General features: G+C 37.9%; 1 protein-coding gene across 1 annotated transcript in view; it reads left to right on the top strand.

Annotated features, from left to right (window-relative positions):
- Positions 1 to 21,775: 21,775 nt before the first annotated feature.
- Positions 21,776 to 24,989, top strand: part of LPO (lactoperoxidase) — a 32,415-nt gene continuing 29,201 nt past the window's right edge. The window contains exon 1 of the mRNA XM_004271773.3: positions 21,776 to 21,786. The gene's annotated coding sequence lies outside the window, so the exon portion shown is untranslated. The remainder of the gene's footprint in view (positions 21,787 to 24,989) is intronic.

Raw genomic sequence — 24,989 nt, 5'->3', positions numbered from 1 at the left:
TTATTTGTCTAACCATAGTTGAATTATTTTTATACAGGTAAACTAGATTTTTATTCTCCTTATTTACTGGTATAAGTCAGGATTCTTAAAATTGGGATCCATGAGGAGAGTTCAAGGGGTCTATTGACTCTTTCCCTTACCAGTAGGGGGTACCAGTATGAGATTAAGAGATACAAAGTACTATGTATAAAATAAATAAGCAGCAGAGATATACTTTACAGCACAGGGAAATATAGCCATTATTTTGTAATAACTTTAACTGGAGTATCTATAAAAAATATTGAATCCCTATGTTGTACACCTGAACTAATATGTTCTAACTCAACTCTACGTCAATTAAAAAAAACCTCCCTAGATTTTTGTGGGGGCCATTTTCTGGAAAGAGTCCATGGCTTTTATCAGATTCTGGAAGGAGTTTGTACCTGATATCAAGAGTAGCCTGATCCCCACTACATTTATATACTGACATCTTCTTAAACATCAAAAGTTTGGATTATATAGCATAAAGGCCAAAATCCCTTGTACCACCCCCCGCAACCCTTCCTCCCCCATCCCCAGTCAGGAAGGTTCAGAGTTGACATTTAATGTGTTCTCCCTAAAATGGAACCATTATTTGGAGGTTTTTTGTTTTTTTGGCTAGAAAACACTTACACAAACCATCACAAAGGGTAGATACGGCCTCCATTTCACATATTGATAAACCAAGACATTAATTGTGCTACTCAGTCTTATGACCAAGAAGTATAGAGCCTGGACTTATGTTCAGGATGTTTTGACTCAAACCTATGGACTCTCCTTTGAACTGTGCTGCCTCCTTACATCTACTCCCACCCCCAACCCCCATTTTTTCTTTCTTAAACCAGCCACATCTGAGCTATATCATAACAGCCCAATTGCTCTCTCTTTCCCCTCTCCAGTTGGTACTTTATAACTTACTTGGGCTCTCCCCACTACAAGACTTTAGGAAAGCAGTTCTTCAAAAATTCTTCTGGGTCCCACAGTGTCTATGCTTTATGCCTAATTACTATCCCTTGAACTCACCTTGGTCCAGAGAAGAGATCCTACTGAAATGGAACAATCTTATGAGGAGTAACAGACTTGACTCTTGCTTTTCTCTCTTTCTCCCTGACTTTGAAGATGGAGGACGGGGCCATAAACACACCATAAAGCAGAAATTGTCAGATTGGATAAAAAGCAAGATCCAACTATATGCTGTCCACAAGAAGCTCACTTTAAATATAAAGACATTGATACTTTAAAAGTTAAAAAAATGGAACGAAATCTTGCCATTTGTGACAACAGGATGGATACAGAGGGTATTTTGCTAAGGGAAAAAAGTCAGAGAAAGAAAATTACTTCATGATTTCATTTATATGTGGAATCTAAAAAATAAAACAAGTGAACAAACAATGAAACAGAGATATAGATACAGAGAACAAATAGGAGGTTGCCAGAGGGGAGGGAGGTGGGGAGAGGAAAGAAATAGATGAGGGAGATTAAGAAGTACAAACTTCTAGTTGCAAAATAAATGTCATGGGTATGAAATGTACTTTGTGGAGAATATAGTAAATAATTTTGTAATATCCTTGTATGGTGACAGATCAAAACTAGACTTACCATGGTGATCATTTTGAAATGTATAGAAATATCACATCACTATGTTGTATAACATAATGTTGTAGGTCAGTTATACTCCAAAAACAAACAAACCCATAGAAGAAAGATCAGATTTGTGGTTACCAGATGTGGGGGGTGGGGGGAGAGGGAATTGGATGAAGACAGTCAAAAGGTGCAAATTTCCAGTTATAATAAAAATAAGTACTAGGTATGTAAGGTACAACATGATAAATATAATTAACACTGCTGTATGTTACACGTGAAAGTTGTTAAGAAGGTAAATCCTAAGCATCCTCATTGCAAGGAAAAATATTTTTTTCTATTTCTTTAATTTCGTATGTGTATTTTTGTATTCTGTAATTTTGTATGAGATTATGGATGTCTACTAAACTTACTGTGATAATCATTTCATGACATATGTAAGTCAAATCATTATGCTATACACTTTAAATTTACACAGTGCTGTATGTCAATTATATCTCAATAAAACTGGGAGAAAACAAAAGTAGGAAAAGAAAAAAAATGTTTTTAAAAGTTAAAGGATGGAAAAAGATATACCAAACAAACACTGATCAAAAGAAAGCTAGAGTGGCTATATTAATAACAGACAAAATAGACTTCAAAACAAGGGATATTATCAAGAATAAAGAGGTATATTTTGTAATGATAAATGCATCGATTCATCAAGAGGATATAAGAAACCTAAATATTTATGCAGTTAATAACAGAGCTTCAAAATACATGAAGCAAAAATTGGTAGAAATGAAAGAAATCCACAATTATAGTTGGAGATATCAACACTTTTTTCTTTTTGTTTGTAATACAAGCATTTATTTTTTTTCTTTTTAAAAAATATTACAATATTATATTAATTTCAGGTGTACAGCATAGTGACTCAATATTTTTATAGATTATACACCATACAAAGTTATTACAATATTATTGACCATACTACTTGTGCTGGACATTTATCCCTGTGACTTTTATTTTTTAAGTGGTAGTTTGTACCTCTTAATCCCCTTCACCTATTTTGCCCATCCCTGCACGCTCCTCCCTTCTGGCAGCCACAAGTTTGTTCTCTGTATCTGTGAGTCTGTTTCTGTTTTTTTATGTTTTATTATACTTTTTTCTTTTTTAGGTCTCACATATAAGTGAAAATGTTCAGTATTTGACTTTCTCTAACTTATGTCACTTAGCATAATACCCTGTAAGCCCATGCATGCTGTTGCATATGGCAAGATTTCATTCTTTTTATGGCTAATATTCCATTGTGTATAATATTCCACATCTTCTTTATCCATTCATCTATCAATGAACTCTTAGGTTGCTTCCATACCTTGGCTATTGTAAATAATGCTGCAATGAACATTGCAGTGCATATATCTTTTTGAATTAGTGTTTTCATTTTCTTCAGATAAATACTCAGGAGTGGAATTGCTGAATCATATGGTAGTTCTATATTTAAGTTTTTGAGGACCCTCCATATTGTTTTCCACACCAGCTATACCAATTTACATTCCCACCAAAAGTGCATTAGGGTTCCCTTTTTACCACATCCTCACCAACACTTGTTATTTGTTCTCTTTTTGATAATAGCCATTCTGAAAGGTGTGAGGTGATGTTTCATTGTGGTTTTGATTTGCATTTCCCTGATGATTAGTAATGTTAAGTATCTTTTTTTTTTTTTTTTTTTGTGGTACGCGGGCCTCTCACTGTTGTGGCCTCTCCCGGTGCGGAGCACAGGCTCCGGACGCGCAGGCCCAGTGGCCATGGCTCACGGCCCAGCCGCTCCGCGGCATGTGGGATCTTCCCGGACCGGAGCACGAACCCGTGTCCTCTGCATCGGCAGGCGGACTCTCAACCACTGCGGCACCAGGGAAGCCCTGTTAAGTATCTTTTCATGTGTCTGTTGACCATCTGCATGTTTTCTTTGGAAAACTGCCAATTCAGGTCCTTTGCCCACTTTTAAATCAGATTTTTTTTAATATATTGAGTTGTATGAATTCTTTATATATTTTGGATATTTACTGTTAACCTCTTTTTGGACATATCATTTGCAAATATATTCTCCCATTCAATATGCTGTCTTTTCATTTTGTTGATGATTTCTTTCACTGTGCAAAAGGTTTTCAGTTCGATGTGGTCTCATTTGTTTATTTTTACTTTTGCTGCCCTGGCCTGAGGAATCAGATCCAAAAAAATATTGTTAAGACCAATGTCAAAGAATGTACTGCCTATGTTTTCATGGGAGTTTTATGGTTTCAGGTCTTATATTTATGTCTTTAATCCATTTTGAGCTTATTTTTGTATATGGTGTGAGAAAACGGTCTAGTTTCATTCTTTTACATGTAGCTGTTCAGTTTTCCCAACACCACTTATTGGAGAGACTATCTTTTCCCCATTGATTGATTTGTGGATATTGAACCACCGTATTGTCCCTGGAATAAATCTCACTTGATCATGATGTATGGTTCTTTTAATGTATCATTGAATTTGGTTTGCTAATACTTTGTTGAGAATTTTTGTGACTGTGGTCATCAGGGATATTGGCCCATAATTTTTTTTTTGGTAGTGTCTTTGGTTTTGATATCAGTGTAATGCTGGCTTCATAGAATGCATTTGAAAGCATTCCCTCTTCTTGGAAGATTATATGTTTCCAGAAATTTATCCATTTCTTCTAGGTTGTCCAATTTGTTGGCATATAGTTGTTCATAATATTGTCTTATGATTGTTTGTATTTCTGTGTTATTGATTATAACTTCTTTCTCTTCATTTCTGATTTTACTTGGGTTCTCTATTTTTCTCAATGAGTCTGGCTAAAGTTTATCAATTTTGTTTATCTTTTCAAAAAAGAGCTCTTAGATTTGCTGAAATTTTCTATTGTTTTGTTTTTTCAGTCTCTTTCATTTATTTCTGCTGTGATCTCTATTATTTCTTTCATTCTACTAACTTTGGGCTTTGTTTGTTCTTTTTCTAATTCCTTTAGGTATAAAGTTGGGTTCTTTATTTGAGATTTTTCTTGTTTCTTGAGGTAGGCCTGAATTGCTATGAACTTCCTTCTTAGAACTGCTTTTGCTGTGTCCCATAGATTTTGGAAAGTTGTGTTTCTATTTTCATTCATCTCACAGAATTTTTAAAATTTCATCTTTAATTTCTTCAGTGATCCGTTGGCTTTTTAGTAGCATGTGGTTTAGTTTCCATGTGTCTGTAGTTTTTCCAGTTTTCTTCGTGTAACTGATTTCTAGTTTCATACCATTGTGGTTGGAAAATATGACTGATACGATTCCAATCTTCTTAAATATATTGAGACTTGTTTTGTGACCTAGCACATGATCTATCCTGGAGAATGTTTCATGTGCACTTGAAAAGAATGTGTAGTCTTTTTTTGTGGATGGAATGTTCTATCAATGTCTATTAAGTCCATCTGGTTTAATTTATTGTTTAAGGCCAATGTTTCTTTTTAATTTTATTTATTTATTTATTTATTTATGGCTGTGTTGGGTCTTTGTTGCTGTGTGCAGGCTTTCTCTTCTTGTGGTGAGTGGGGACTACTCTTCATTGCGGTGTGCAGGCTTCTCATTGCAGTGGCTTCTCTTGTTGCAGAGCACAGGCTCTAGGCTTGCGGGCTTCAGTAGCTGTGGCACACAGGCTCACTAGTTGTGGCTCCCGGGCTTAGTTGCTCCATGGCATGTGGGATCTTCCCTGACCAGGAATCCAACTCACGTCCCCTGCATTGGCAGGCAGATTCTTAACCACTGTGCCACCAGGGAAGTCCCAAGGCCAATGTTTCTTTATTGATTTTCTGTCTGCATGATACATCCATTGATGTAAATAGGGCATTAAAGTTCTCTATTATTATTGTATTACTGTCAACGTCTCCCTTTATACCTGTTAATATTTGCTTAATATATTTAGATGCCCCATGTGTATATATGTTTACAAATGTTATATCGTCTTCTTCTATTGACACCTTATTCAGTATGTAATGCACCTCTTTGTATTTTCGTATAGTCTTTGTTTTAAAGTTTACTTTGTCTGATATGAATATTGCTACCCCAGGTTTTTTTTCATTTCTATTTGCATGGAACGTCTTTTTCCCATCCCTTCTCTTTCAGTCTGTGTGTGTCTTTAGCTCTGAAGTGAGTCTCTTATAGGCAGCATATAGATGAGTCTTGCTTTTTTTTTTTTTTGACCCATTCAGCCACTCTGTCTTTTGATTGGGGTATTTAGTCCATTTACGCATAGAGTGATTAGTGATAGGTATGTACTTATTGCTATTTTGTTACTTGTTTTCTGGTTGTTTTTGTAGTTCTCTGTTTTTTTCTTCTTTTAGTCTCTTCTCTTGTGATTTGATGATTTTTTTTTTTTTTTTAGTGTTATGTTCGGGCTCCTTTCTCTTTGTTGTTGTTGGGGTTTCTTTGGCATTTATTGAAAGTTTTTGGTTTCTGGTTACCATGAGTTTCATGTATATTGACTTCTACATGTATCTGTTTTAGTTGATAGTTGTTTAAATTTGAACACATTCTAAAAGATCTATATTTTTTATTCCGCCCTCTACGTTTTATGTTTTGATGTCATATTTTACATTTTTTGTATCCCTTAACTACTTATTGTAGTAATAGTTGATTTTATGACTTTTGTGTTTTAATCTTCATCCTAGGTTTTTTGGTGGTTAATCCACTTCCTTTATATATATTTCCCTTTACCAGTGAGATTTTTTTTCTTCGTGTATTTTCTTATTTCTTGTTATTGTCTTTTCTTTTTCACTTAAAGAAGGCACTTTAACATTTCTTTTAAGGCCAGTTTTGTAGATGAACTCTTTAGTTTTTGCTTGTCTGGGAAACTACCTCTCCTTCAATTCTGAATAATAACCTTGCTGGGTAGAGTACCCTTGGTTGTAGGTTTTTTCCTTTCAGCACTTTAAATATATCATGCCACTCCCTTCTGACCTGCAAACTTTTCGCTGAAAAATCAGTTGATACCCTTAAGAGGGTTCCCTTGAATGTGACTCTTTGTTTTTCTCTTTCTGCCTTTAAAATTCTCTCTTTATCTTTAACTTTTGGTATTGTAATTATGATATGTCTTGGTGTGTATCTCTTTGGGTTCTTCTTGTGTGAGACTCTCTATGATTACTGGAAATAATTATCTGTTTCCAAGTTAAGGAAATTTACAGCCATTATTTCATCAAATACATTTCCTGCCCACTTCTCTCTCTTGCTCCTCTCCTTTTGGTACTGCTATAATGTAGTGTTAATTTGTTTGATGTCCTTTAAGGTATCCTTATTTAAAAAAACACATTTGTTTATTTATTTACACTGTTCTGATCAGGTAATTTCCACTATTCTGTCTTCCAGTGTCCTGTATCACCATTCTTCTGTATCACCTAATCTGCTGTTGATTCCCTCTAGTGTATTTTTCATTCCAGTTACTGTATTCTTCACCTCTGACTCAGTTCTTTTTTATATTTTCTAATTCTTTGTTGAAGTTCTCACTGTGTTCCTCTGTTCTTTTCTTGAGTTCAGTGGGCATTTTTATGACCATTGCTTTGAACTCTTTATCAGGTAAACTACTTACCTCTATTTATTAGTGTTTTTTCCTGGGGTTTTATCTTGTCTTTCCATTTAGAACATATATCTCTGTCTTCTCATTTTGTTTAACTTTCTGTGTTTTTATCTCTATGAATTAGGTGAAACAGTTACCTCTACCAGTCTTGAAGGCGTGTCTTTGTGTAGGAGCATCCCTTTGCAGACTGTGTGCGACTGGTGGCTTTGGTGGGAGGGCTGAAACTGAAGCAGGTATGGGCCAGGGCTTTCTCTGGGGTGTGCTGGAAGCTGCAGCTTGGCAGGGGGCAGAGGGCAGGAGGCTGGGGCTAGAGCCCTGCACAGGCTGGGCTTCTCCTGGTGCATGCCAGGGGCCACTGCCTTGACAGTTGAGGTGGAGATGTTGGAGCTGGAGCCCAGTGCAGGCTGCAGGAGAAGCTGGTGTATTCTTGACAGGCCAGCAGAGAACCAGGTGCTTTTCAATCTGCTGCCTCTGTACTGGGACTTGGATTGAGTGAGTTTATATGTGATCCCTTTAAAAGTGGAGTCTTGGTTTCCTACAGCCCTACAGCCCTCCAGCTCTCCTGGTCATAAGTTCCACTTGTTTTCAAAACCAGTTAAGGGGGCTCATTTTCCTGGTGCCAGTCCCTATGGCTGGGGTTCCTGAGTGAGGCTCGAACCCCTCACTCCTTGGGGAGGATCTCTGAGTTTGTGATATCCCCTTCTGCTTTTGGGTTGCCTGGTGTGGGTGTGGGCCCTGACTAGATTGTGCCTCTGTCCCTCTTACCCATTTTGATGTGTTTTTTTTCTCTTTATATCCTTAATTGTAGAAGTGCTGTCCTGTTAGTCTTGAGGTCATTCTCAAAGAGAGTTGTTCTACATGTAGTTGTAGTTTTGGTGTGACTGTGGGAGGAGGTGTGCTCCAGCTCTTCCTACTCTGCCATCTTGATCCCTCTTTCTCAACACTTTTTCTTAGTACATGATGAAACACATGGACAGAAAATCAGTAAGTATATAGACTTGAACAACATTATCAACAAATTTGACCAAATTGACATTTGTAGAATGTCAACAGACATTCTCTAGAGCAGAAAGCATATTCTTTATAAGTGCACAAGGAATACTAAGATAGATGATTTCTGGGCTATAAAACAAATTCTAATAAATTTAAAAGGACTGAAATCATATGAAATAAATTCCCAGAACACAACAGAATTAAACTAGAAATCAAAAACAGAAAGGTGTCTGGAAAATTCCCAAGTATTTGGTTTATAACAACATACTTTTAAATAATCCATTTTTCAAGAGAGAAATCATAATGGAAATTAGAAAATGAGTTGAGTGAAAAAGAAGACATGATATATCAAAATGTTGGGTATGCAGCTAAAGCAGTGCTTGGAGGGAAATTTATAGCCTGAAGTGCTTCTGTAAGAAAAAAAAGCTCTCAAATCAGTTATCTAAATTTCAATTTTAATAAACTATGAGGAGAAAATCAAAGCTAAGGGAAAATAATAAACATAAGAGCATAAATTTATGAAATACAATTAAAAAACATAAAAACCAGGACTTCCCTGGTGGTCCAGTGGTTAGGACTCTGTGCTTCCACTGCAGGGGGGCACAGGTTTGATCCCTGGCTAGGGAACTGGGATCCTGCATGCCATGTGGCACCGCCAAAAAAACCCAAAGACAAAAACATAAAAAAAATTTCTAAAAAAGCCACTTCTGGAGTGGTGAAGGAAGGGCCTTTAAAAATTCACTCTTCCATAAAGCAATGAGAACCCTGGCAAAAATTATCAAACTCAACTTTTTCAAAACTCTACAAATCCTTGAAACAATCCAAGGAACATCTATTGAATAAAGAGAGCCAAATTTCAGTAAGAACAGTGAGCTTTGTGGCATTTTAGCTGTCCTATTCCTTCTCTCCTCTCCCCAGCATAAACTCATTGTGACTAGCCTTTTCCCCTGAGGGTAATGTCAAAAGGAATGAATGGCAATTGTTTAATATTGCTGCTGCTTCAGGTGATGATAATACCTGAGATAAACAAGAAACTATCAAAAAAACTTGAAAAACTGGGGAATGATAAGTTCATGGGAGTTTTCAAAAGCTCTAATATATTTTTGGGAATCTAGGTCATGCACATGTGCGGGGAGGTGTGTATGCCCAGGAAAGATATGAGATGACTGAATCTCTCATCTCTGGCTGATCTTGAGGCTCTGACAATCATGATGTGAAGGCTAAGACAGAGTTATAAAGTGTCTGCCAAAAAATTGACAGTGTACCTCAACATGTTCAGAGAGCCTTAGACAAAGGCTGAGAGACTTATTGGTTTAGGGGATTTAAGGAAATCTCTATCCAGTCATTAGTTGACCAACAAGTTAACCAACTAAGCAGACTTCAGTTGGCACACATGACAAAGAATACAGACTTTACAGAATTAGTTCAGAAAAGTCATTAAGCAAATAAGCAGCAGCATCACCACCAACAAAGAGCAACAAGAAGCCCTGGAAAGGAGGGAGGGAGTTGCCACTTTATATTATTTTAAATGTCCAGTTTTCAACTAAAACTTACAAGACAAGGAAAGTATTGTCCCTACACAGGAAGAAAAGCAGTCCATAGAAATAGTCTCTGAGAGAGCACAGATAGTTGGAATATTTATGTGCATCTAGTAATTTTTATATAAATATGTCCAAAGAACTCAAAGAAACCATATCTAAAGAACTAAAAGATCATATGAGAATGATGTTGCACCAAGTATAGAATATCAGTAAAGAAATATAACTTATTTTTTAACAAGAAACAAATATAAATTCTGGAGTTGGAAAGATTAATAAATGAAATGAAAAATTCACTAGAGAGGCTCAACAGCACATGAACACTGGCAGAAGAAAAAATCAGTAAACTTGAAGACAGTCTGATTTAAATAATTCATTCTGAGGAACAGAGAGAAAAATAGATTGAACAAAAATGAACAGAGACTCACAGACCTATAGGACACAATCAATTATACCAACAATTAAATAAGGGGAATCCCAAAAGGAGGGGAGAGAGAGAAAGGATTAGAAAAAATATTTGAAGAAATAATGGCTGAAATTTTCCCAAATTTGATGTAAAAACTATTAATCTACATTCCCAAAGAGCTTATTGAACTCCAAGTAGTATAAACTCAAATGAAAATCTGGAAAGCAGCATAAGAGAAACAATTTTCATGTACAAGGAATTCTCAATAAGATTAACAGCTGATTTCTCATCAGAAAATATGGAGACTAGAAGACAGTAGTATGACATATTTCAGGTGCTGAAAGAAAAAGATTGTCAACCAAAAATTCTATACCAGCAAAACCATCCTTTAAAAATGACAGATAGGGCTTCCCTGGTGGTGCAGTGGTTGAGAGTCGGCCTGCCAATGCAGGGGACGCGGGTTCGTGCCCTGGTCCAGGAAGATCCCACATGCCGCGAAGCGGCTGGGCCCGTGAGCCATGGCCGCTGAGCCTGCGTGTCCAGAGCCTGTGCTCCACAACGGGAGAGGCCACAACAGTGAGAGATTCGCGTACTACAAAAAAAAAAAAAAGACAGATAAATTAAGGCATACTCCAAAAAAACCCAAAAACTGAGAGAATATGTCACTAGCAGATCTTCCCTAAAAGGGAGACCTTCAGGTTTAAAGAAAAGGACACAAGACTGTAACTCAAAGTCACATGAAAATAAAGAACACCAGTAAAGGTAACCACATAGACAAATATAAGAAAGCGTAATTTTTTGTAAGTCTTTTTTTCTCATATATGATTTAAATGACAATTGTTAAAAGTGAGAATTTAAAACTGTGTTAATGATCTTATAATAACTAAAGATGCAGTTCATATGTCTAATAGTATAAAAGAGGGGGCAGAGAAAAGAGCTATATAGGAGCCAGTCTCTTGAAATTAAGCTGGAATTAATATGAACTAGATTAATTTAAGTTGTTAATTGTTAAGATTTTAATATGTTAATTGTAATCCTTAGGGCAACCACTAAGACAATAACTCGAAAGAAAAAAAGAAAGAGAGAGAGAGAAAGAAAGAAAGGGAAATGATAAGGGTACATTAGAAAATATCTAACATAAAATAAGGCTGTAATAGAGGAACAGAAAACAAAATGACAGAATACATATAGCAAACAAATAGCAAAATGGCATATGTACATTCTACCTTGTCTGTAGCTATATTAAATGTGAATGGATTAAAAACACTGATCAAAGGGCAGAGACTGGCATAATGGTTTGGAAATACATGATCCAATTGTATGCTATCAATAATAGACACTTTAGATTCAAAGACGCAAATAGGTTGAAAGTAAGGTGATAGGAGAAGATATACCATGCAAGCAGTAACCAAAAGAGAGCTAGAATGGTTCGACTAATAATATTAGGCAAAGTAAACTTTAAGACAAACATTGTTATAGAGACAAAGGACATTTTACAATGATAAAAGTGTCACTCCATCGGGGCTTCCCTGGTGGCGCAGTGGTTGAGAGTCTGCCTTCCGATGCAGGGGACACGGGTTCGTGCCCTGGTCCTGGAAGATCCCACATGCCGTGGAGCGGCTAGGCCCGTGAGCCATGGCCGCTGAGCCTGCGCACCCGGAGCCTGTGCTCCGCAACAGGAGAGGCCACAACAGTGAGAGACCTGTATGTGTACCGCAAAAAAAAAAAAAAAGTGTCACTCCATCAAGCAGACATAACAATTCCTAAATTCAAGAATAAAGTAAGGAACATTACTACTGACCTTACAGAAATAAAAAGGATAATAAGGGAGTGCTATGAAAAATTATATGTCTGTAAATTAAACGGTTTCAATGAAATGGACAAATTCCTAGAAAAACAAAAACTAAATCTTACTAAAGGATAAATAAAAAATCTAACAAGAGCTATATCAGATTGAATTGTTAATAAAAAAAATTCTTCCCTAACACACAATCCAACTTAAAAATGGGCAGAAGATTTGAATAGACATTTCTAGAGAAGACATACAGAGGCCAACAGGTACAGGATGCTCAACGTCAGTTATTATCAGGGAAATGCAAATCAAAATCACAATGAGATATCACCTCATATCTGTTAGAATGACTTCTACAAAGCCTTCTTAAATACAACGCCAAAAATACAAGCAACTAAAGGAAAAGTAAGTTGGATGCCATCAAAATTCAAAACTTCTGCACTTCAAAGGACAATATCAAGAAAGTGAAAATACAACTTACAAAATGAGAGAACATATTTTCAAACCATATATCTGACAAGAGACCTGTATCTGGAATATACACATAACTCCTACAAATCATATGTATTAAAAGATACACAACTCAAGTAAACAAATGGGCAAAGATCTGAGTATACATTTCTCCATAGAAGATATACAAATGGCCAATGAGCACATGGAAAGATGTTCAACATCATTGATCATAAAAGAAGTGCAAATCAAAACCACAAAGTGCAAATTTCACCCCACTAAGATGGTTATAATAAAAAGACAGATAATAAAAGGTGTTGGCAACAATATGAAGAAATTGGGACACTCATACACTGCTGGTGGGAATATAAAATGGTGCAGCTGCTTTGGAAAGCTGCAGTGGAATTTCCTCAACATGTTAAACATAAAGATACCATATGATGCAGAACTTCCACTCTTCGGTATTTACATGGAGAATTGAAAACATATATCCACATAAAAACAGCTAGCTTCATACTTGGTGATAAAATATTGAACACTTTCCCAAAGATTGGAAATCAAGAAGAATATTTGCTATCACAACTTCTATTTGACTTTATACTTGAAGGTCTGTCCAGTGAAATAAGGCAAAAAAAAAAAAAATGAAAAGCATAATTTGACAGGAAGAAGTAAAACTATCCTTATCTAGAAATAAAAGCAAAATTAAACAAATTGAACCTAATCAAACTTATAAGTTTTGCACAGCAAACGAAACCATAAACAAAATGAAAAGAAAACCTACAGACTGGGAGAAAATATTTGCAAATGATGTGACCGACAAGGGCTTAATTTCCAAAATATACAAACAGCCCATGTAACTAAATATCAAAAAAGCAAACAACGCAATAAAAAAAATGGGCAGAAAACCTAAATAGACATTTCTCCAGAGAAGGCATATGGATGGCCAATAGGTACCTAAAAAGATGCTCAACATCGCTAATTATTAGAGAAATGCAAATCAAAACTACAATGAAGTATCACCTCACACCAGTCAGGATGGCCATTATTTAAAAATCCACAAATAACAAATGCTGGAGAGAGTGTGGGGAAAAGGCAACCCTCCTACACTGTTGGTGGGAACGTAAATTGGTGCAACCATATGGAAAAGAGGATGGAAGTTCCTTTAAAAGTTAAAAATAGAGTTACCATATGATCCAGCACTCCAACTCCTGGGTATATATCCAGAAAAAATGAAAACTCTAATTCAAAAAGATACATGCACTCCAATGTCCACAGCAGCACTATTTACAATAGCCAAGACATGGAAGCAGCCTAAATGTCCAAAACAGATTAATGGATAAAGAATACGTTATATAGATAGATAGATAGATAGATAAACTGGGACTCATGAAATTACTAGTAGGAGTACAAAATGATACAGCTGCTTTGGAAAAATGGACACTTATAAAAGCAAAACATTTACACACACACACACACACACGAAGAACCAGATTGGAAAAAAAAAGTATTTGCAAAACACATATCTGATAAAAGTATTTGCAAAACACAGGACTTATATCCAGAAAAACAAAGAATTTTTACAACTCAGTAATCATCAGACCAACAACCTTACTTTTTTTTTTTAACATCTTTATTGGAGTATAATTGCTTTACAATGGTGTATTAGTTTCTGCTGTATAACAAAGCGAATCAGCTATACATATACATATATCCTCATATCTCCTCTTGCATCTCCCTCCTACCCTCCCTATCCACCCCTTTAGGTGGACACAAAGCACCAAGCTGGTCTCCCTGTGCTATGTGGCTGCTTCCCACTAGCTATCTATTTTACATTTGGTAGTGTATATACGTGCATGCCACTCCCTCACTTTATCCCAGCTTACACTTCCCCCTCCCTGTGTCCTCAAGTTCATTCTCTACATCTGCTTCTTTATTCCTGTCCTGCCCCTAGGTTCTTCAGAACCTTTTTTTTTAGATTCCATATATATGTGTTAGCACATGATATTTGTTTTTCTCTTTCTGACTTACTTCACTCTGTATGACAGACTCTAGGTCCATCCACCTCACTACAAGTAACTCAATTCGTTTCTTTTTATGGCTGAGTAATATTCCATTGTATATATGTGTCACATCTTCTTTATCCATTCATCTGTCGATGGACACTTAGGTTGCTTCCATGTCCTGGCTATTGTAAACAGAGTTGCAATGAACATTATGGTACATGACTCTTTTTGAATTATGGTTTTCTCAGGGTAAATGCCCAGTAGTGGGATTGCTGGGTCATATGGTAGTTCTATTTGTAGTTTTTTAAGGAACCTCCATACTGTTCTCCACAGTGGCTGTATCAATTTACATTCCCACCAACAGTGCAAGAGGTTTCCCTTTTCTCCACACCCTCTCCAGCATTTATTGTTTGTAGATTTTTTGATGATGGACATTCTGACTTGTATGAGATGATACCTCATTGTAGTTTTGATTTGCATTTCTCTAATGATTAGTGATGTTGAGCATTCTTTCATGTGTTTGTTGGCAGTCTGTATATCTTCTTTGGAGAAATGTCTGTTTAGGTCTTCTGCCCATTTTTGGATTGGGTTGTTTGTTTTTTTGATATTGAACTGCTTGTAAATTTTGGAGATTAATGCTTTGTCAGTTGCTTCATTTGCAAATACTTTCTCCCATTCTGAGGGTTGTCTTTTCGTCTTGTTTATGGTTTCCTTTGCTGTGCAAAAGCTTTTAAGTTCCATTAGGTCCCATTTGTTTATTTTTGTTTTTATTTCCATTTCTCTAGGAGGTGGGTCAAAAAGGATCTTGCTTTGATTGATGTCATAGAGTGTTCTGCCTATGTTCTCCTCTAAGAGTTTTATAGTGTCAGGCCTTACATATAGGTCTTTAATCCATTTTGAGTTTATTTTTATGTATGGTGTTAGGGAGTGTTCTAATTTCATTTTTGGCATGTAGCTGGCCAGTTTTCCCAGCACCACTTATTGAAGAGACTGTCTTTTCTCCATTGTGTATTCTTGCCTCCTTTATCAAAGATAAGGTGACCATATGTGCATGGGTTTATCTCTGGGCTTTCTATCCTATTCCATTGATCTATATTTCTGTTTTTGTGCCAGTACCATACTGTCTTGATTATTGTAGCTTTCTAGTATAGACTGAAGTCAGGGAGTCTGATTTCTCCAGCTCTGTTTTTCTTTCTCAAGATTGCTTTGGCTATTCGGGGTCTTTTGTGTTTCCATACAAATTGCGAAATTTGGGGTTCTAGTTCTGTGAAAAATGCCATTGGTAGTTTGATAGGAATTGCATTGAATCTGTAGATTGCTTTGGATAGTATAGTCATTTTCACAATGTTGGTTCTTCCAATCCAAGAACATGGTATATCTCTCCACTTGTTTGTATCATCTTTAATTTCTTTCATCAATGTCTTATACTTTTCTGCATACAGGTCTTTTGTCTCCTTAGGTAGGTTTATTCCTAGGTATTTTATTCTTTTTGTTGCAGTAGTAAATGGGAGTGTTTTCTTAATTCCTCTTTCAGATTTTTCATCATTAGTGTATAGGACTGCAAGTGATTTCTGTGTATTAATTTTGTATCCTGCTACTTTACCAAATTCATTGATTAGCTCTAGTAGTTTTCTGGTAGCATCTTTAGGATTCTTTATGTATACTATCATGTCACCTGCAAACAGTGACAGTTTTCCTTCTTCTTTTCCGGTTTGGATTCCTTTTATTTCTTTTTCGTCTCTCATTGCTGTGGCTAAAACTTCCAAACCTATGTTGAATAATAGTGGTGAGAGTGGGAAACCTTGTCTTGTTCCTGATCTTAGTGGACATGGTTTCAGTTTTTCACCATTGAGAATGATGTTGGCTGTGGGTTTGTCATGTATGGCCTTTTTAATGTTGAGCTAAGTTCCCTCTATGCTTACTTTCTGGAGGATTTTTATCATAAATCGGTGTTGAATTTTGTCGAAAGCTTTCTCTGCATCTATTGAGATGATCATATGGTTTTTCTCCTTCAGTTTGTTAATATGGTGCATCACACTGATTGATTCGCGTATATCGAAGAATCCTTGCATTCCTGGGATAAACCCCTTCATCCTTTTAATGTGCTGTTGGATTCTGTTTGCTAGTATTTTGTTGAGGATTCTTGCATCTATGTTCATCAGTGATATTGGCCTGTAGTTTTCTTTCTCTGTGACATCTTTGTCTGGTTTTGGTATCACAGTGCCGGTGACCTCGTAGAATGAGTTTGGGACTGTTCCTCCCTCTGCTATATTTTGGAAGAGTTTGAGAAGGATAGGTGTTAGCTCTTCTCTAAAGTTTGATAAAATTCGCCTGTGAAGCCATCTGTCCTGGGCTTTGGTTTGTTGGAAGATTTTTAATCACAGTTTCAATTTCAGTGCTTGTGATTGGTCTGTTCATATTTTCTATTTTAGTCTCGGAAGGTTGTGCATTTCTAAGAATTTGTCCATTTCTTCCAGGTTGTCCAATTTATTGGCATATAGTTGCTTGTAGTAATCTCTCATGATCCTTTGTATTTCTGCAGTGTCAGTTGTTACTTCTCCTTTTTCATTTCTAATTCTATTGATCTGAGTCTTCTCCCTTTTTTTCTTGATGAATCTGGCTAATGGTTTAACAATTTTGTTTATCTTCTCAAAGAAACAGCTTTTAGTTTTATTGATCTTTTCTATCGATTCCTTCATTTCTTTTTCATTTATTTCTGATCTGATCTTTATGATTTCTTTCCTTCTACTAACTTTGGGGTTTTTTTGTTCTTCTTTCTCTAATTGCTTTAGGTGTAAGGTTAGGTTGTTTATTTGAGATGTTTCTTGTTTCTTGAGGTAGGATTATATTGCTATAAACTTCCCTCTAAGAACTGCTTTTGCTGCATCCCATAGGTTTGGGGTTGTCGTGTTTTCATTGTCATTTGTTTCTAGGTATTTTTTGATTTCTTTTCTGATTTCTTCAGCAATCTCTTGGTTATTTACTAGTGTATTGCTTAGCCTCCATGCATTTGTATTTCTTACAGATTTTTTCCTGTCATTGATATCTAGTCTCATAGCATTGTGGTCAGAAAAGATACTTGATATAATTTCAATTTTCTTAAATTTACCAAGGCTTGACTTGTGACCCAAGATATGATCTATCCTGGAGAATGTTCCATGAGCACTTGAGAAGAATGTGTAATCTGCTGTTTTTCAGTGGAATGTCCTATAAATATCAATTAAGTCCATCTTGTTTAATGTATCATTTAAAGCTTGTGTTTCCTTATTTATTTTCATTTTGGATGATCTGTCCATTGGTGAAAGTGGGGTGTTAAATTCCCCTACTATGATTGTGTTACTGTCAATTTCCCCTTTTATGGCTGTTAGCATTTGCCTTATTGAGGTGCTCCTATGTTGGGTGCATAAATATTTACAATTGTTATAGCTTCTTCTTGGATTGACCACTTGATCATTATGTAGTGTCCTTCTTTGTCTCTTGTAATAGTCTTTATTTTAAAGTCTATTTTGTCTGATATGAGAATTGCTATTCCAGCTTTCTTTTGATTTCCATTTGCATGGAATATCTTTTTCCATCCCCCCTATTTTCAGTCTGTATGTGTCCCTAGTTCTGAAGTGGGTCTCTTGTAGGCAGCATATATATGGGTTTGTTTTTGTATCCACTCAGCCCGTCTATGTCTTTTGGTTGGAGCATTTAATCCATTTACATTTAAGGTAGTTATCAATACGTATGTTCCTATTACCATTTTCTTAATTGTTTTGGGTTTGTTATTGTAATCTTTTCCTTCTCTTGTGTTTCCTGCCTAGAGAAGTTCCTTTAGCATTTGTCATAAAGCTGGTTTGGTGGTGCTGAATTCTCTTAGCTTTTGCTTGTCTGTAAAGGTTTTAATTTCCCCATCGAATCTGAATGAGATCCTTGCTGGGCAGAGTAATCTTGGTTGTAGGTTTTTCTCTTTCATCACTTTTAATATGTCCTGCCACTCCCTTCTAGGTTGCAGAGTTTCTGCTGAAAGGTCAGCTGTTAACCTTATGGGGATTCCCTTGTATTTTATTTGTTGCTTTTCCCTTGCCGCTCTTAATATTTTTTCTTTGTGTTTAATTTTTGATAGTTTGATTAGTATGTGTCTTGGCGTGTTTCTCCTTGGAGTTATCCTGTATGGGACTCTCTGCACTTCCTGGACTTGACTGACTATTTCCTTACCCATATCAGGGAAGTTTTCAGCCATAATATCTTCAAATACTTTCTCAGTCCCTTATTTTTCCTCTTCTTCTTGTGGGACCCCTATAATTAGAATGTTGGTGCATTTAATGTTGTCCCAGAGCTCTCTGAGATTGTCCTCAACTCTTTTCATTCTTTTTTCTTTATTCTGCTCAGTGGTAGTTATTGCCACTATTTTATCTTCCAGGTCACTTATCCGTTCTTCCACCTCAGTTATTCTGCTATTGATTCCTTCTAGAGAATTTTTAATTTCATTTATCGTGTTGTTCATCATTGTTTGGTTGCTCTTTAGTTCTTTTATGTCCCTGTTAAACGTTTCTTGTATTTTCTCCATTCTACTTCCAAGATTTTGGATCATCTTTCCTATCATTACTCTGAATTCTTTTTCAGACAGACTGCCTATTTCCTCTTCATTTCTTTGGTCTGGTGGGTTTTTACCTTGCTCCTTCATCTGCTGTGTATTTCTCTGTCTTCTCATTTTGCTTAACTTACTTTGTTTAGGGTCTCCTTTTTGCAGGCTGTGGGTTCGTAGTTCCCATTGTTTTTGGTGTCTGCTCCCAGTGGGTAAGGTGGTTCAGTGCGTTGTGTAGGCTTCCTGGTGGAGGGGACTGGTGCCTGTGTTCTGGTGGATGAGGCTGGATCTTGTCTTTCTTGTGGGCAGGACCACGTCCGGTGGTGTGTTTTGCGGTGTCTGTGAACTTATTATGATTTTAGGCAGCCTCTCTGCTAATGGGTGGGGTTGTGTTCCTGTCTTGCTAGTTGTTTGGCATAGGGTGTCTAGCACTGTAGCTTGCCTGTCGTTGAGTGGAGGTGGGTCTTAGCATTGAGATGGAGATCTCTGGGAGAACTTTCACAGTTTGATCTTACGTGGGCCCGGGAGGCCTCTGGTCGACCAATGTCCTGAACTCAGCTCTCCCACCTCAGAGGCTCAGGCTTGACACCCGGCCAGAGCACCAAGACCAGAATGCAGACTATGACAAAGGAATCTAACTGTGTTACAAATAATTTACATAACCACACTGAAGGGATTGAGAAAGTAAGGAGCCAACCGAAATAACTCTGGAAAGCAGTGTTTTGATGGAAACTGAAAGCTGAAGACAAAAAGAACTGTCCACAAACACTGTACTCTGGTTGGTAAATTCATTTCTCAGAGGGGTATGGATTAGCAATTCTGAAACTACTTTATATGTATACTAAGGTTGAAGAAATAAGTAATCATACTGTAGAGAACAAGAGCAATGTTTCTCACTGTCTGAGAAAGAAGTTACAAAAAGGAAGGGAGGTAAAGGTGAGAATGAACCCTGTGGTGCTGGATCAGAGTTGGAGTTAATGATAAAACTCCTGGGTGTTTTTTAAAATATGTATAAAGACAGAGTCAGACATGAATAGAGGTATGTAAGTATATGTGTATGTATGCATGAGTACTATCCATCCATACATTTCCCAGCTCTGTCCACCGAGAGAGTCCAGAAGCAGTCACTCTCCAGGAGAAATGAGCATTCCCAGTACCCAGACGTGGTTTGTAACTATCATCCTTCATTATAAGGGATCAGGCTCCTTGAGGAATTGTTTTATTTCCTGGAAGAAACAGAATGGAACCTCTTAGAAACCACTGGGCTAGCTAGCTAGCCAAGGGCAATCCTGAGATGGGTGCACCTATGAGCTGTTAACAGTCAAGATGCTCAGCAGTCCATCGAGGGGACCTGGGCAGGGCACCAAGAGCATCTGCTGCAAGTATCCTTTGGAGAGGTGATCCCAGGAAATACTTGTATAACAGTGTTATTTACAGGCCAGCTTACTCAGGGCACAAAGAGCATAAGCATCCTCACCTTTCCCCAGCCCCTTCCAGGCAGTATGTCAATAGGTAGAACAGGTGGGACCACATGGGTAGTACCACACGAACATTACCAGAATCAGTAGGAGAATAAAACAGGTCAGCAGTACCCAGAAACTCAGCCTCTGAAGCAGTTGATTTGTATGTCCTAACCAGATCTCAAATGCCTTTTCTCAAGAAACATACTCAGCTTTTGATAATTAATTGCTTTTATCTTGGGCAGCCCCATTTTCCCTACAATGTGTCCCAACAAGTTAGCCCAGGTCTTCAGTGACACCTCAAGACTTGGAGCAGTAGGAGTGTTCTAAATGGTAGGACTCTGATGACATTGGCTCCTATGGTCCCTCCTCCTCCAAGAAGAGGTTTCAATTTTTGGAAACACGGGGACTTTAAAATTTACCTTCCATGCTCCTCCCTTTCTTGGTATTCTCCTGGAAATAAGAAGAAATTTATCTCTTCAATAAATTCTAATGCCAGCACTTTCTGCCAACTACAAGATTCTTTCAAGTTTAATCTCATTAAAGTCCATTGACTTTCCCCAAATCAGCAATGACCTTTTGAAAGTCTATATCTATATCTACACAATAATTATGAACCAAGTTTTTCTATTGCCTCAAAAGAATCATTTGGCTACAGCTATTAGGGTTGAAATTAAGTGGCATAGAAAGTATTTTGAGTAAGGATTCTCAGCAATCCTGTCTGAGCCCCTACCCTCCTAAGATATGGTAGTTATGAGTTTGCTCCACAATTTATTGATTAAGTCACTTAGTTCAACAGATATTTATTGCTGGTCTTCTGTGTGGGGGCCACTGTGTAAGTCCTGCAGATATGTGATATATACTAAACATTCTCTGACCTCATGAAATTTACATTCTATGTAGATAGATAGACAGTAAACAAATAAAAAAGTAAAACATGGTACAATATTTGGTGGTCAGTTCCATGAAGAAAAATAAAACAAGGAAGGATAATAAGAATTTTGGGAGGAGAAGAGTTTGAATTTTTTTTAAGGGAAATCAGGAAACACTCAATGAGATGGCCAAATTTAAGTAAACACCTGAAGATGATGAGGAAACAAGGCATGTGGAGGTCTGGAGAGTGAGCACCACAGGCAGAGGATTCAACCATTACAAAGCAGGGTCCTGGGGCATGGGTGTATGTTATATTTATTCTCAACTGTATTATAATTTATGTGAATAATTATAGTAATAGATATTGCTAAATTAAAACTAACTCCAAGCTTCCACTCAGCAAAGCTGATGAGATGTTCAGTGTCAGTCATTATTGAGCGTCCTTCCCACTCCTTAGACTCAGGGAAGAGTCCCTGTGCCCTGGAAAGGGGCCTCCAGTCCACTGCGGTCATTGCTGGAATGGTCATGGCCTGAGCTCACTGCAGAGCAAGCTGCTTTCTGCTCATGACGTCCATCTTCCTCATGACCAACTTGCCCCCCCAAGACTGTAGCCTCAGGGATCAGTCCCCGATAGGCATGTGCTATCCCCATCAGAGGTCCTGCCCCATCTAGGAATGCTACATGGGAGCTGAAGTTCCCTGCTTCTTGGACCTACATCTCGGAGCAATCCCTCCATCAACACAGGCTTCAGGAATCAAACTACTAGCCTCCTGTCTTAAGCCCTGGGGATATGTTGTATACGAAATAGTCTCTGACCTCATGAAATTTACTTTTTTTTCCTGTGTAAAAATGTTTATTTGTACTAATGCTTAGAATATAAGAACTGAAAAAAGAAAGACACCTCAACTCCAAAGGGACAGTGAATTAGGGCCTGCCTGCAGCCAAGGGGGAGCACACTCCAGGGTGTCCTGGTACGGACTGTCCACCCTACTACTGAGTGTCACCAGGCAGAAAATTGAAGAATCAGCATGTGACGATCTTACCAGCTGCTAGCAAGTGTTGAAGGAACGAAAGGGAAGCCAGGATACACAGAGCAGGGGGCCAAGGCTCCCAACTCAGTTCAGGGCAGGAGCTGAATGTCCAGGTCCAAGAAGAACAAAAGGGGATTTTGAAGGTACACTTCCATTCCTCACCCCCCAATACCTCAACGGAGCTCCCCAGCCCCTGTGAGCTAGGTTTGTTTGTCAGTTATGCTGTTGGTGGTGGTGGTAGGCTGGTTGGTTGGTTGGTTGATTTATTATTTCTTGGTTGTTAAAAGCAAAGGCTTATTAATTTCCTGGGAGGCAAGGAAAATACAGCCCTCCAGGACACAAAGCTTTTAACTGCTCTCTTGAGGGAGGGTGGAGGGAAAAGTATTTTTATCCTTTCAACAGAAGAAAATGAGTTAAGATCTTAAGCAGGTTAATCTACCACATAAACATCTTTGGAGTCTTCTCCAGGCTCTCCATCTCCAGGACCACCAGTCACTACCTTGTTCCAGGTTACTGTTATTTCTTACCTAAATGATTGCAACAGGTTCCCTCCTGATCCCTCTGTCTCCAGTCTTGTCGCCTCTAACTGTTCTCCATACTGATACCAAAGTGACCTTTCTAAGGCAATAATCTGATGAGGCTTAACATTTCTTTGCCAGTTAAGAACTGAGAAAAGATTCGCCAGGATTTCTGGGAAAACTCTTCTTTCTCTCCTGTGAGATTCTCTGCCTTCCTACGAAGGTGGTTGTGTGCCATTTTGCCTCCAAAGCAGCTTGGAGGAGGCTTGGCAGGGAGAACTGCAGGGTAAAGAAATCCAGAACCACTGAATTAAATCAACCCTGAAGTCTGCCCTATCTCTGGACTTCTTGTTAGCATTTTCTTTTTGTTTCTAATATTTCAGATGATCAAAAATATGGAACAGAGATTGCACAACGATGTGAATATACTTAATAGTGAACTGTACACTTAAAATGGTTAAGGTGTTAAATTTTATGTTGTGTATTTTACCACAGTTTTTAAAAAACATTACAAAAATGACAACAAAAATATGGAGAAATAGTATAATGACCACCTATATTGTATATTTGGATATTACAGTATCCAACTTGAAAATTTCCCTATTAGTTAAGCCAATTCGAGCTGAGTCCAGCGGCAGAAGCCAAAAAAGAAACTTTCCATTACTGCCCCCTCCTCTCCCAGCCTGTGAAATGCAACCCAGCAAGGACAACATGGGCCTTAGTTTTAGCTTCTGGCCTCCTCAGTAACTAGAGACTCAGATGAGGCTGAGAGCAGACAGCGTGATGTCTCAAGAACAAGTTCATGCAGAAGTAGCTGCTCACCTCCCATGACTAAGAATTCATCTCCATACTTATCTCTTACCTGTGATCCATGCTTTCCACGTCTGCATACAGGACCTCAAGTGGCCCTGACAGAGCCCTGTGATACAGGCTGGTGATATTGTTCCCATTGGCCAGAAAAGGAAGCCGAGGCTCAGAGACTGAGTGACTGTCTGGGGTCACACAGTGACTGAGCAGGGTTATCAGGACCCAGGGAGATGGTCTGACCCCACTCCAAGCTCACTCTCCGCAACTCTTGCCACCCAAGCTGTCTGGACATCTCCAGGGGGAGCAGGAGTAACCCAGAGAACACAGGACGCTGGCTAAGACATGGCTGGTATTCCTTGGGACGTCCGTTTTAGCTTGATGTTAAGTAAATTTAAAATTTTTATTTAGTAAAACACACACAGATGAGTTCTGGAGTAGAACACGAAAGTGCGACTTGTTAAGTTAAAATGTGAGATCTCGAACTTTTAGTTGATAATAACGTAACAATATTGGTTCATTAATTGTGACAAACGTAGCACAGTGATGTAAGATGGTAACAATAGGGAAAACTGGGTCTGGGTATATGAGAATTCTCTGTACTATCTTAGTAATAATACTGTAAATCTAAAATTGTTCTAAAGGGACTTCCCTGGGGCTCAGTGTTTAAGAATCTGCCTGCCAATGCAGGGGACATGGGTTCGATCTCCGGTCCGGGAAGATCCCACATGCCGCGGAGCAACTAAGCCCGTGCACCACAACTACTGAGCCTGCGCTCTAGAGTCCGCGTGCTGCAACTACTGGAGCCCACGCGCCTAGAGCCTGAGCTCCAAAACAAGAGAAGCCACCGCAGTGAGAAGCCTGCGCACCGCAACGAAGACTATCCCCCGCTCACTGCAGCTACAGAAAGCTCGCGCACAGCGGTGAAATAAATAAATAAAAATTTTAAAAAATAAAGCTGTTCTAAAATAAAAATTTTATTTTTAAAAATGTGAGATATCAAAGAAATTGTAGAATCTCAGTCTCCTCCAGGAATACCTGGTCACACTCCTCTTTCGTTGAAGGTATATCAGAAGCCATGTTTAAAAAGCATTGCCAGGAACCCTCCTACACTGTTGGTGGGAATGTAAATTGGTGCAGCCACTATGGAGAACAGTATGGAGGTTCCTTAAGAAACTAAAAATAGAGCTAACATATGATCCTATAATCCCACTCCTGGGCACATATCTGGAGAAAAACATGGTTCAAAAGGATACATGCACCCCAATGTTCACTGCAGTGCTGTTTACAATAGCCAAGACACGGAAGCAACCTAAATGTTTATCAACAGATGAATGGATAAAGAAGATGTGGTACACATATACAAAGGAAT

This window comes from Orcinus orca, chromosome 19 (genome assembly GCF_937001465.1).
Source record: "Orcinus orca chromosome 19, mOrcOrc1.1, whole genome shotgun sequence".
NCBI classification, from domain to species: Eukaryota; Metazoa; Chordata; class Mammalia; order Artiodactyla; family Delphinidae; genus Orcinus; species Orcinus orca.
The sequence above is the reverse complement of the archived record's forward strand: the minus strand, read 5'-3'. Positions and strand labels throughout refer to the sequence as shown.